At 43.9% G+C, this 14,112-nt stretch overlaps 1 long non-coding RNA gene across 2 annotated transcripts in view; it reads right to left on the reverse strand.

Annotated features, from left to right (window-relative positions):
* The window catches only part of LOC114839439, a 157,681-nt gene that overhangs the window by 125,149 nt on the left and 18,420 nt on the right, over positions 1-14,112 (reverse strand). For both annotated transcript variants that reach the window (XR_003781895.1, XR_003781894.1), the window contains one exon: positions 776-879. This is a non-coding gene — a long non-coding RNA (uncharacterized LOC114839439). The remainder of the gene's footprint in view (positions 1-775; positions 880-14,112) is intronic.

Genomic DNA, 14,112 nt, shown 5'->3' on the forward strand with positions numbered 1-14,112 from the left:
AAACACTAGCCTGTAGCCAAAGGGCTGTTTGGCCAGGCAGCCATGCTCAACAGGATGACATTAGTTCCATTACTGTAAACACATCCCCTTAGTCCCACGGCCAGCTACTGTAGCTATGTTTCTTACAATGCCTGTCCTCACATTTTCTCCCAGCCAGAAAGAAGGCCTGACCATTGTTTTCAGTCGGTCCTTCAGGCCTGCTACTACCTGGCCCTCTCAGTGTCCTTGCTAGGTATCCTGTTCTTTTCTCCTCTTCCCACCTCTTCTGAGAATATAGTCTACATACATGATGTGATCTACAGATTGTAACCTCCAGAGTTTGGGAGCTCTTGTAATTTCAGTCTAAACTCCTGCTTGGATGTGTACATTCACACCTAAATTCATTTGTACCCGAGACCAAATAAAATCAGAGATCCATTATTGTATCACGATTCAATTACCAGAGAGATGGGAATAAGCACAGCGCATACACACAGTAACATTTTAAGTGAATCACAGCCGGGTGCATCTGCGATGTGAATCAACTGCGACCACTCACTACCCGCTCGCGCCGCCCCAAATTCACTCCCGGCCGCCCCGACCGACCGAAGCTCTGACGGGCATTTCTCATCAAGGTAATGACTTTGCATAGGGCTGCCCAGCCTTTACAAGGGGCCCAATCAAATCATCTCCGTTTCGGATCAGAGAGAAAGAGAAGCCCTGATGGAAGCAGGCAGACGATGAATGTCAGCGGGCACCACGGACGCTGGCACAGCAACTTGGCGCGGCTCTCTACCTGTCTGAGACCAGCTGGCATTCCTCCAGTCAGCGAGGCTGCCTTCTCCCGTCTCTTCTCCCAGTCCTTCCCAGCTACAGTTCTGTGGCCCAGTTCAGCCGACACTGGGGAGAGGCAGAGAAAGAATGGGGTGGAAATGAGTTCCTAGGTCTGGATCAAAAAATAGTTTAAAGGACTTCATTTGCATGACTGAACGTAGCCGAACGTTGAAAACGGTTCGCCCTGTGAGGGGGGGGGGGGGGGGGGGCATTAGCGGACAGGAATAACGAGGCTGTCAAGCAGAATGTTGTGACGCTGCACCAGCACCCTGTCTACGTTAGTGGTGATTAAACAGCATGGTAGGAGCAGAGGACTGGGAAGTAAAGAGGAGAGGAGGGGTGGGAGAGAGAGAGCAGATGGGGCGAGGGGCTGAATTCCCACTCCCAATTGGAGTGTAATCAGGGCACTGCCCCGATGTCATCTCCTCCTCCACACCCCGCCGTGTACCCATAACCCCCTGCGTGGGGCGATGGGGCTCCCCTGACCCACTTAAACACATCTGGGTCAGCTTCACTTACCTCCTCAAACACACACACACACACACACACTTTTATGAAGGCGAATGCTTAGGCATGAACGACTTACAAAAACAGTCTTACAAATACCGCTAAACACGTACAAGAAACCGAAAAATGCATTTCAAGGAGATTCTACACATATGGCAGAAACTCCCACATACTGAAATGCATTTGAAGACAAAAAGAAAGAGCATTTTCCTTCAATTTCACTCCACTTTCAATTCAGACTTGGGATTTTTTTTATATTCTTATTCAGGTTGAAGACATTTGCAGATGTGACTGATTACTTATGTGGACCTTGACCATGTAGCATTTTTTTCAAAAGCTTCTATTAGATGGCAGAGCTCCAGAAGAAGCCTAAATACACAGCATATATAAAGAGTATTGTGTGAAGTAGACACCTTTGAGAGCCAAAGGTTGTTTTGGTAGTTTTGTGCTAGATGTAAACTGGTGGGTTTGAAGTGCGGAGGGGCCTACGCAAAGGCAGGAGGCATGAAAGGGCATATAAAGAGAACGATTAGGCCCTTGAAACAGGGGAATACTATTGCCCGTATCGCATCCAAAAATAAGAAACTTTTGAAGTGTGTTTGTGTTTGAGGTGAGGGAGCAAAGGTGTGTGTTTTTGTTGGAGGGAAGAGGTAATAGTGAGTTGGCTTGTCGGTTCGCCTGTGCATGTGTGCGTGTGTGTGCGCCTGTGTGTATGTGTGCGTGTGCGGGTGTGTGTGTTCGCCTGAGTCAATGTCCCTCTGGATGAACATACACATGCCGGGTAAATGACATGGCGTCCTCTGCACATGCCCAGTGGCTCTCTTCCCTCTTCACAGAGACAGTTCAGAGGGCCAGTTAGCACCACATATGCTGGGCATGTGCCACGCACACACACAGTGTGAGCCTGTGGCTACGGCGTTCAAACAGGCGTGGTATTGAAATCCGGAGGCAGATGGAACAGTGGGGTTTGCAGGGTCCATAGCAGTGTATTGATCAAGGTTAGTTTACTGGAAAAACGTATTTTTCCCAACTGGCCTGTGTCTGGGGGGCATAAAGGCAACACTCCACTAGGTAGGGATGTGTGTGTGAGTGTGTGTGTGTGTGAGTATGTGAGTGAGTGAGTGTGTGTGAGTGTGTGAATGTGAGTGAGTGTGTGTGTATGTGAGTGAGTGTGTGTGTGTGTGAGTATGTGAGTGAGTGAGTGAGTGAGTGAGTGTGTGTGTGTGTGTGTGTGTGTGAGTGTATTTTCCTATGTCAATGTAACTGTTACATGCAGGGAGGTCAGAGGTTCAGGCTGCTGTACAGTCACTGTAGATGCTCTGGTCTAGAGCACCTGGTTAAATGGTGCTTAGGAGCATTTTTACACTCTCACCCTGGTCAAAATAGTAAGGACTATATGTAATTCTTGTGAACACACTCATTTAATATTATCCTAAATGTACGGATATGTTTTTAACCGTTCGGACGTAACTGATCATTTTCTATATAATATCAACTTCCGCAGTGTGAAGCTTACGGTACTACAAAAATGTGTATTTTCTTCCCACACACAATTTAAAGGAAACACACATCTATTCTGTTTTAGATGTGTATATTATGTTAATTTTAAAGTCTTCAGTCAAAGTGAACACACTAAAATACAGGACATTTGGTTTAGGATCATTGATCATCTTTGTAAAACATGCGTCTTTCCATGCCTGGACTGTTTCAAATTTAAAATGCAAGGGAAAATATGGGTGCTGTCTATAAAAAACAATGACCACAAAGTAATATCCAGATTTGAGAGTCAAGCCATCACTCAAATAAAAGCCAAAACTTGTCAATATACCACTAGCGGTAAGGTTACTATTTTCTGATATATCCAATCAAAAATAGTTGTTCCCTTTTTTGTAATGGTCATCTATGGCAGAATGGCAGAGGTAGCAGCATTGTCCCATTGTTCAATTGATTTCCATACAGTATTGATGTGAATTATTAATCTTTGTTCAAAGGTGATTACAAAAGAACCAGCAAATACAGTAATTGGCGGTGTGGAGTGACAGTTTGGTAGATGTTGATGTGTGGGCAGTTTTTAAGGCATTAATGAGCAGAGTTTAAGGTGCTAATTTAGTACCTTTTTAAACTGTGACAGATGCGTATAGGGAGTACTTTTTATGTTGTGGTTTTCAAAATATCATTAATTATTTCAGCATATTCATTACGAATTTAGGCATTTGTAAACCAGTGGCCTATGCCATGAATAAAAAAGAAATGACCACAGGAAGCAGCCACAGTATTACTTTGAATCCTATTTTCAGAATAACAAAGGTACATTTAAAATAATTTTCCAACACAATGCAGCTGAATCCAGTTAAAACTAATGAATCAAGGAGCGCAGAATAGTGCGAAGATTAACATTTGAGCTTAAGTAGGTGTTTGTAAGGACGGGTTTGTGTTGGTGTGGCTGCGTGGTGTGTGGAAGCGTGGATGCACTTCTGTCTTAAGGACATCCAGTAAATGTCTACTAGACTGAAATAACACATCTGATAAAAAGGAGATCTTCTAGTCTGAGCCAGGTAGATAGGAGGAGTTTAAAAAGCTGTAATAGAATGGTACTGAGCCAGCAGAGGGTACAAGAGGAAAGAAGGATTTATAAGACTATAGGATTCCCGCCGGAGGTGATAAATATTAATCTCCTTGGACTGTAGCACAGTACAGCTAACTTTTTTGGTCAGGTGTGAGTTTTAAAGGGAGAGAGGGGAAATTTACACCCTCGTTCATTGAGGAAGTGAGACCACTCAGGGGTTTCATGTGCTGTGTAAAACTCAACTCAGCCCTGCCAAATCTGTCTGCTATGTAAATCCATCTCACTCAATCTTTCTCGTACAAAGAATCATAATTTTCTCGCACGAACACAAGGGCCAAACAGACGGACACATTGACAGACACTCAGATGGACAGACGAAGAGACGAGACACACACACATATACCCAGCAGAAACACAGATGTGTAAAACTGTCTGCTATTCCACTCAGAGCTCAGGGGCCAGGAAGACAACGACCTTCACATGGAAAGAGTTCCAGCACACACAGGAATACTATTCTTCTATCAATGAGGTGAGGGAAAGAGGATTGAAGAGGCCTCAAATACAAACTCATACACATACAGCAGGTCTCATAAATCATAAATATTTCTGTGGTGTGTTTTGTGTGTGAATAACATGGTGTAGAGGTCTGTCAAGGCAAGCAGGACGCTCTCTCTCTCTCTCTTCTTTACTCAGTGCATCTCTCTCTTTATCTTCCTCCTTTTCTCTGTATATCTCTCTTTCTCTCTTAACTCAGGACATGTCTCTCAGCCTCTCTTTCCCTCTCTCTCCGGTCAGTCTGGTGGATGGTGAATTCCCTGCTTGTTCATGCATACGGCTGGCAAATTGTTCCTCTCAGATCGAGTCCCTGCTGCCGTGTGATTTGTGCAAGGCGGAGCGCATCAGAGCGACAGGGAGAGTCGCCTGCTCATATTGGAAAAGGGCACAGAGGATACAGACAAACTAGTCCGAAAGGCGCATTTGAAGAAAATTATAGATTTGAGGGCTCATAGGCTGGAATGGGCTGAAGAGCGTTCATGTATGTGTGTGTGTGCATACGTGTGTACGCGTGTGAGAGAGATACTGTATATTAGAGAATAGTGAAAGCTGTGACCTTGTTGAAGGTGTGCCATGAGATGCCCTTCTATGGTTGTTTCCTGCATGTGTGTCAGTCAGCGTTTATGTCCTCATATACCAACAGGGTGGAAAAAGAAATCCCAGAATAGTTTCACTATAGACGCACAACTCCACACCAGATGAACAACAAACACTCCCGGGTTTGTGTGTGGCTTCCGCGATCCTGTGTCTCCCACCTTGTAGCATTCTGGCTCCCTGCAGCTCGAATGGGTCAGTTATAAGATCCTTAACACAGCAAAAATGAAGGCACTGAGACGGGATCCCGGCTATGATATCAAACATTGTAGAATTCAATCTCAGGTCACAGACTCAGTTCTGTAGTCTACATCTGGAGCAGAACACCAGTTATTCAAGTTGATAACAGCTAAGAGCGCCCTCCGTTGGTTGCGTGATGCCTTCATAGTGTTAGACCGCAGGGTCAATTATTAATGCCTGGCCCCCATAATCAGTCATTATAGACGAGCCCTCAGATAGTTTACTGAGAGCAATTAGACAGTGGTCTTAAGAGAGCTTCTGGAGCTCCAGTAAGAGGGAGAACACCTCTCTGCTGCCAGTCAGGAATAACAATAGGACAGGTATCCACGGCAGAATGCAATCTGGCATAAAGATATCAGCTTTCCAACCTGTTGAATGATGGAAGAAAATGGGTAATAGTGGCAGTGACAGTACGTACACACCGACAGAACACACCGACAGAACTCAAATACAAACCGCTCCCCACAAACGTGACGTATTACAACCTGTGTGTGGGTTTCAATGCGTCGGACAACACACTTCCACAGTAGCACGAACGTGCACACACGCGGAGAAACTGGGCCGCACGGCAGAGCTTTCGACTAGCCGTGAGCTACTTCTAAGGAGGCTAATTCAGAACACTAGCTAGGTGCAGAACGTGCCAAGCCCAACTGCCTTGCCCTTTCAAAGGAACGACCGCCGCAGCTTTCCAGCCATAAACATCTAGCGGGGAGGTCTGCTTAGGGACTAGCCACATTAGACAGGCTTATTTATAAAGGAATTTTGGCACAAAGTCTCCAACTTTTACTCTCTCGCTCTCCCTGCCTCCTTCAAATCTCCTGATCTTTAATCCGGGGTCCAGGGTCTGCTAGACAGATTAGGACAGCAGCTACTGACAAGGCAGCTAAATCTCTGCTGGCTGACAAACCTGGCATCGGAAATGTTTAGGAGGGATCCTCCAAAGGGCTGCACACAGGAAGAGTAATGGGGTGAGAATAGAGTGAGAAGTCATAGGATCTACCGCAGGAGGCCAGCCTCGGGACGTTTTAATGGGCCCAATCATGGAAAAGGCCTGAGGAAAATCATTGGATCCACTACGGACCCAGAGTGTGGAATGCCATGTCATCCACGGGGAAGCTGTGCGTGTGTGTGAGTGTGTGCGGGAGTGTGTGTGTATGTGCACGTTTGTTTTGGTTTAACAGATTGAACTGGGACCAGAGGTCCTAAAAAGGAAAGAAATTTGAAAAAAGCTGCACTTGTTTCGACCTTTTGCCAGTCCCCATGAGGATGAAGTCAATTTCAAGCTTAGGAGTTCGATTTAGGGTCAAAGTTACAATTAGGGCTTGTATTACAATTTAGGTTACTTAAAGGTTTAAGCATTACAGTTTAGGGTTATGGTTAGACAATGGGGCTAGGTTAAGTTTAGGTATACACTCACCTAAAGGATTATTAGGAACACCATACTTTCGCCTTCAGAACTGCCTTAATTCTATGTGGCATTGATTCAACAAGGTGCTGAAAGCATTCTTTAGAAATGTTGGCCCATATTGATAGGATAGCATCTTGCAGTTGATGGATATTTGTGGGATGTACATCCAGGGCACGAAGCTCCCGTTCCACCACATCCCAATGATGCTCTATTGGGTTGAGATCTGGTGACTGTGGGGGCCATTTCAGTACAGTGAAACCAATTTGAAATGATTCGAGCTTTGTGACATGGTGCATTATCCTGCTGGAAGTAGTACTTGGTGGTCATAAAGGGATGGACATGGTCAGAAACAATGCTCAGGTAGGCCGTGGCATTTAAACGATGCCCAATTGGCACTAAGGGGCCTAAAGTGTGCCAAGAAAACATCCCCCACACCATTACACCACCACCACCAGCCTGCACAGTGGTAACAAGGCATGATGGATCCATGTTCTCATTCTGTTTACGCCAAATTCTGACTCTACCATCTGAATGTCTCAACAGAAATCGAGACTCATCAGACCAGGCAACATTCTTCCAGTCTTCAACCGTCCAATTTTGGTGAGCTCGTGCAAATTGTAGCCTCTTTTTCCTATTTGTAGTGGAGATGAGTGGTACCCGGTGGGGTCTTCTGCTGTTGTAGCCCAACTGCCTCAAGGTTGTGCGTGTTGTGGCTTCACAAATGCTTTGCTGCATACCTTGGTTGTAACGAGTGGTTATTTCAGTCAAAGTTGCTCTTCTATCAGCTTGAATCAGTCGGCCCATTCTCCTCTGACCTCTAGCATCAACAAGGTATTTTCGCCCACAGGACTGCCGCATACTGGATGTTTTTCCTTTTTCACACCATTCTTTGTAAACCCTAGAAATGGTTGTGCGTAAAAATCCCAGTAACTGAGAAGATTGTGAAATACTCAGACCGGCCCGTCTGGCACCAACAACCATGCCACGCTCAAAATTGCTTAAATCACCTTTCTTTCCCATTCTGACATTCAGTTTGGAGTTCAGGAGATTGTCGTGACCGGGACCACACCCATAAATGCATTGAAGCAACTGCCATGTGTTTGGTGGATTAGATAATTGCATTAATGAGAAATTAAACAGGTGTTCCTAATAATCCTTTAGGTGAGTGTACATGTTAGGTTACTGAGGCTAAGGTCAAGGTTAAGGTTAGGGAACAAGTTTTTTGTATTCTGGTCCCCACAAAGACAGAAATGCACAGCTGACATGTGTGTGTGTTTGCGTGTGTGTTTGAGATGGTGCAACAGTGTGCGCTCCAGAGGAAGTCTCCGAGGCGAGGGTCTCTCAGCATGAATGTGCTGATTTCTGGACACTTCAGAGCCCCGGCTCTAACACCACACAGCACCAGCCATAATAGACACAGTACATACACAATATGGTGCCCATATGCTTGTGATGACATTCAGACAACTGGCATTCAGAGCAACTACTAGAACTGCGATGAGGATCCATTTTGGATCAGCCACTGACAGAACTGTATCTGTGGAGGATCCATTTTGGAGTTCAGACAGCACAGCATGGACTGACAGAGAAACTGAAACAAAGAGCAGGTCTGTGAGCATCCTCTTTCCAGGTTCCAGTAGTAGATTAGACTGACTGCTTAGTGCTCTCTGCAGGCTAGCTAATCACCAGGGGGTGGGCGGTGGGGGCACGCAATAGCCCCCCCCCACACACACACACTTCCCCCCAACCACCAATTCCACCCCCACAATGCCCACAGGGCATCGTCACGGTGACAGCGGTGACAGTAATCTCGTGGTGACAGTTTGGACGCGTTGTCATTAAGCCGCCACCGTGACACTGAGACGATTGCCCTGAAGAAGCCGGCCACAATGCAGGATCGAGCCAGCCAGGAGGAGAGGAACCGTCCTGGGCTAAAAATACTATCACACAATGCATCTCATAATTGGTTTATGCAGTGCATTGCTAAAGCCGCTACTGCCCCTATCGCAAAAACAGCCAAATGATAGACAATGGGCTGCGATGGGTGGAGAGGTGAAGGATGGTGCTGCGCCATTCCAGAACAGTGTTCCAAGCACGGGGAGCCACGACTGAACAACCCCCCTAACACACCATGAGTTATTGTCACCTCCTGATTAAATAGGTTCATGCGCTGGATGTACATCTCTGCTGAAGACAATAAAGAGCAATGCCTCTGTGCGTGAGTCAGTAACAATAGGTATAGATCTGGACAAAAGCAATGAGCTAAATTTAAGACGACTGTCACTAGGTCCTGTGGCCCTACGTCTCTATAAATCCTAATACAGAGTCATTCTGCATGAAAAAGAAAAAAGAAAGAAAGAAAGAATAAATGCCTTTCTCTCCCTTTTCTCACTCTCTCTCCTTCCCCTGAGTATGTCAGTGTGGCCTGACAGGAGAGCAGATGGTGGTTTAAGCAGAGAATTTATGAGCGCCACAATCTTAATGTTGCAGAAAGAAAAGAAAAGGACTTGCATCAAACCAACTGACAAATGCACTTGCTAATATTAATGCACTCCTCATTCATCCAATATGCTTCCTAATTGCTTTTCTGTACACAGTAATATGGCACCTGCTGCTCAACTCTGGCTCACGCGTCAGGAGGGAAGGGAGAGTGGCAAAGGGGTAGATGGAGGGAGGGAGAGAGGCTACAGAGAGCATCAAACAGCGGTCTCCAAAAGCCTGTCTTCTCTCTCTTCTATGTCTCTTCTCTCTTCCTCTCTCTTCTCATCTCTCGCTCTTCTCTTTTTCTTTTCCTTTCTCTTCTCTCCCTCTCTCTCTGGTGATGGATGCTGGGCTGTGAATCATGCACCAGGCATGTCAACATTCCTAATTAAAATGTTATACTTAAAAAAGGGGACGCCACGGGGAAAGAGGAAAGCAGTGAGTAAACAGTCAGCGATAGGAGCCAGACTCGGGAGGAGAGGATAAGGAGAGGCGAGGAGGAGGAGGCCTCTTCAGAATCAGCAGCATCTTATACCAGGTGTGTCGGTGCATCTTAGAGATGGACAGGGGAACAGGACCGGCATGTGTGTCATGGATGTTAGGTGGGTATAAACAAGGACTCAGAATTAGTAAGATAATCTGTATAGCGGAGTACTACTGACAAGGTACTGTAACTACAAAAGATCTGACAGCAGCATTGCTGTTTGGAGATATGACCTTCCATGCCCAAACTAAAAACTAAAATGTCCTTTATAGTAGTCTCCGAACACCAAATAGATGAAAAACACTTTCATGTATTTCCTGTAGCCAAGGTGCTGCTGTGAAGAAAAAAGTAACATGCTTAGCCAAATGTCATAAAAGCACAAAGGCCATTATGTGGCGCTAGTGAATGGTTATACCACCTTCAAAGCATTACTCCTTGACGGTTACAAGTGATTTTGCAGAAACTTTGGACTGCACTATACAACTGGCATTCATTTACAGCCAATTTTCCTTTCTTAGTGTTGGCATGAATATCAATGTCAGTTATGTTGTTCATGTAAGGTTTTATCACAAATTCTGAATGACTGACCTTGATATCAGTTTGGTCAAAAAATTTACACATCTGAGGGAAACAAGTCCACCAGAAAACAGGCAAATTCATTGCACTTATTTGTCTCTATTTCCTAATTAATTCTTTATTTTCTATTTGTTATGAATCTAAATACTGAGGGAACTTTTTAATCGATCACAGAAAAACATAATTGTTTGTAGAGTTCCACCTTGAGAGGACACGTTTGGGACCAGTGGTAAACCCAATAGCCCCACCATTATCTGCAAACCAGCTGCTGTTAAATGCACTAAATTGTAATATAATGAGTATGTGAATTGCAAGCAATTACAGAGTCAAATTGAATAAATCCTTAGAGCAATAAATTGTCCTTTCTCTTTACATCATACTTAATTGATGCATATTTTATGGAGAGTAGCACATATTACCTTCAATTTGTTGTTTGATACATGGAAGTCTCAAAATATGCTTTGTACTTTAGACAGGTATAATGTTAACCAACTGATCACACTGCTTGTAAAAAAAAAAAGTGAAGTAATCACAGGTGATTTGAATCATTTCGTTATAGAGCAAAGATGTTTCCAGCAGCCAAAACACAAGTGATTAATAAAATAGGATCAACTATGTAGTTGTCTTAATATATACATATGTTTAAATTACTTTAGTATTTATATAAAAAAAAAACATATGTAGTTATTTTTTAACTCTTAATACAAAAATTACATTTGACATTAACTGAGTACAACAAATTAGAGCAAACACCAGTACTTCATCTAGAGAGTCATTTTTCACATGGAAATAAATGATTGCATGGCTTCTGATAGGATTGTCTTTTCTCATGTAAAAAAACCTTTTACAATGATTCATTCCAATTCTCATAACTGATCATCAATTAACCATTCGGTCTGTATTTAACATAGTTTTACCTGCTATGTTCAGATGTAAAAGTACAGAATCACCAGTCTAAGGCCATAGATGTTTAAGCGACCTCAGTGGGATTCAAACCCTCAAAACTGGTAAACATAACAGGAGACGTGAACATTATTAAAGTCTTTCAAAATGGAGCAGGACAGACAGCAAGGCAGAGGAACAAAATCAGAGAGCCACAAAACAGGGTCAAGGTAATAAGTCCAAACTGACCTGCTGTTAACCATCACAAAAACATCTTTCATGATGAAGCAGAATATTAACAAGCAACTGTCCAAGTGCCTGGACACCGTGGTGAAAACACACTCATCTGTGCATGTCCAATGATAGGGAAGTAGGAGGTAGGCCGCTTTTGGGCCCTACAATAGTTTCGGCAAGCCAAAAGACTTATCTGGCATTGCATGAAAAACAAAGACTTGCATTGTGATGTGAACTCATGGCCAAATGCCAAAGACAAAATAGACGCAAATTACTGTAGCATGTGTCGGCAAAAGAAAATCATGTTTATTTTTAGAAAAGCAATGTTGTTTTTTGTATCAACGATTGTAGATGCCATTGACTCCATTTGGTGGGATAGATATTATGGAGGTTTCCTTCAGCACCTCAAAGGGAAATTTTGAAACACGCATCTTGCATTGTTTGGTCTTGGATTCATTGGTTGTTAAAATTACTAAACTGAGAGGATTGTCTTTGTATATTGCATTAAACAGCAGAAATCAAGACAGCACACCCTCATGAAAAACACAGCATTGGTTGATTTAGCTGACATCAAGACAAATCATGTTATACCTTTTTTCAACTCTAATAAGACCATACATCCAACAGTAATTATTTGAAAAACAAAATTAATAATTTCTCAAATTAATACAATTCTAAAAATATCTAAAACTGTCAATGCCTTAGTTGTCTACAATAGATCTGCACCCTCTTTAAAGTGAGGATTGTAACTGTTTGGATTCAACCAATCACATTCCCAATTGACTGAGCTTGAACTCTTTTACAAAAAAAGAGTGATATTAAATGACAAGATCCCGATGATCTACATCGAATGAGACTTATCAAAACGGACTTACAGATGTAATTCAAGCAGGTCCTTCCAGCAAGTACAAAATGGTGGGTTGCGCACACGTATGCAACAAAAGGATTGACATTTGTTCATTACTTACTTTCAGAGAAATTATGTGTCTGTTGTTAAAATAAAAATGCTTGGTTACAAGACAGAATGAGTGTGGTATTGTTGCAAACACGACTCTCACACAAATAAAGACTGTAGCTCTGCCAACTAGCAGATTTCTTTGTGGAAGAACAAAGAGGAAAGCTCCAAGCCATCTCTTCCATATTTAAAATGTTTCTTTCTTTTGTCTCCTCTTCCACTTTGACCACACTCCCTATGATTCTCACGGTCCCCTCCCCCCTGGCTGGCTCGGCCCTCCCCCTCCCACAGTCCCCTCCTCTGTGGCTAAGGGTCACGCTGTGAGCTCACAGACAGGTCAGCGAAAATGAAGGAAAACGAAACCTCCGGGTGACCTATCATCCTCTCACTCTTTCGTTCATTTCTCTTCCTCTGCTGGTAAAGCCACATTCCACCACTACAAGTGAAACCCCGGTATCTCGTAGCCTTCTCTTCACCCCTCAATCGAACAAACCCTTCCCCTGAATCTTGCATCTCTGCGGATGACTTCATCAACAACTTTCAGAGGAAGGTTGATGACATCCACACCTCATTTACTCAGCCTAATGGGTGCACTGATCCATTATACACTGTCTTATTCCAGGCGCTCTCCAAATTGAATCCTGTATCTATTCATGTCCAGTGGCCCGACACTCTGCCACCTCAACCTTATTCACTTCTGCCTTTTCCAGGACATCTCTGGGGTCCTTCTTCCATTCCTCACTTTCCTCATGACCTCATCCTTGACCACTGGCTGTGTCCCCTTCTGACTTCGGGATGGTGAAAAAAACCAACACTATCTGACTACTTGGTATCTCTTTGGACTTTCTTTTCCAAAACACTAGAGCGTGCTGTCTCTGACCCTAACCAGTCACGTTTCAAGGCAGGTCAACCAGGAATGCTCTCATTTGTGTCACCGAGACTATTTGCATTGCCAAAGCAGTCTATCATTCACTCTGTTGTAAACCTCATAGATCTATCTAACGAATTTCAGTCTCTGAACTATCAATCAATCGATCAAATGTATTTATAAAGCAGATGTCACAAAGTGCTTTTACAAAACACCTGGCCTTAAACCCCAAGGAGCAAACAACAGTAGTGTTGAATTTCAGTGGGTAAGAAAAACTCCCTAAGAATGCCAACATTTAGGAAGAAACCTAGAGAGGACCCAGGCTCAGGGGGGTGACCAGTCCTCTTCTGGCTGTGCCAGATGACCATATTAAGATTACAATTGTAGTAATTAATAAATGTGTGTGGGCTGAGTGTAGAGTCTATTTAAAATTAGTCCAGGTCAGAAACTATCACATCCTCCTCTCCACCCTCTCGGGGCTGGGCATCTCATGCTCTGTGCACTCTTGGATTGCATCCTATCTGGCAGGCCTCTCCTACCAGGTGACACGGCGAGGATATTTGTCTGCTCCGCAGGCTCTCACTGATGTTGTCCTCCAGGGATCACTTCTATGCACTGTCCTGTTCTCTCTAAACTCACATGGTCTATCCTATCATTGCTATGCAGTTGACACAACTACTTTTCCACTTAGCCATTTTAACATCCGGATAGTGAAACAAATGTTGGTGAGTCTGGCAGACATTTCTGTTTAAATGTTGGCACCTCAAGCACAATATCAACAAGACGGAGCTCCTCTTTGTCCAGGGGAAGGCCTGTACGCTCCAAGAAGTTCACAATGACAAATCCACAATGGCCACCAACAAGAGTGCAAAAAATCTTACTGTGTCGCAGGACAACATCCTCCTGTTCTCCGGCAACATGAAGGTGAATCGATCATAGAGTTTCATAT

The sequence above is a fragment of the Esox lucius genome, chromosome 6, assembly GCF_011004845.1.
Source record: "Esox lucius isolate fEsoLuc1 chromosome 6, fEsoLuc1.pri, whole genome shotgun sequence".
In the NCBI taxonomy this organism is placed as follows: Eukaryota; Metazoa; Chordata; class Actinopteri; order Esociformes; family Esocidae; genus Esox; species Esox lucius.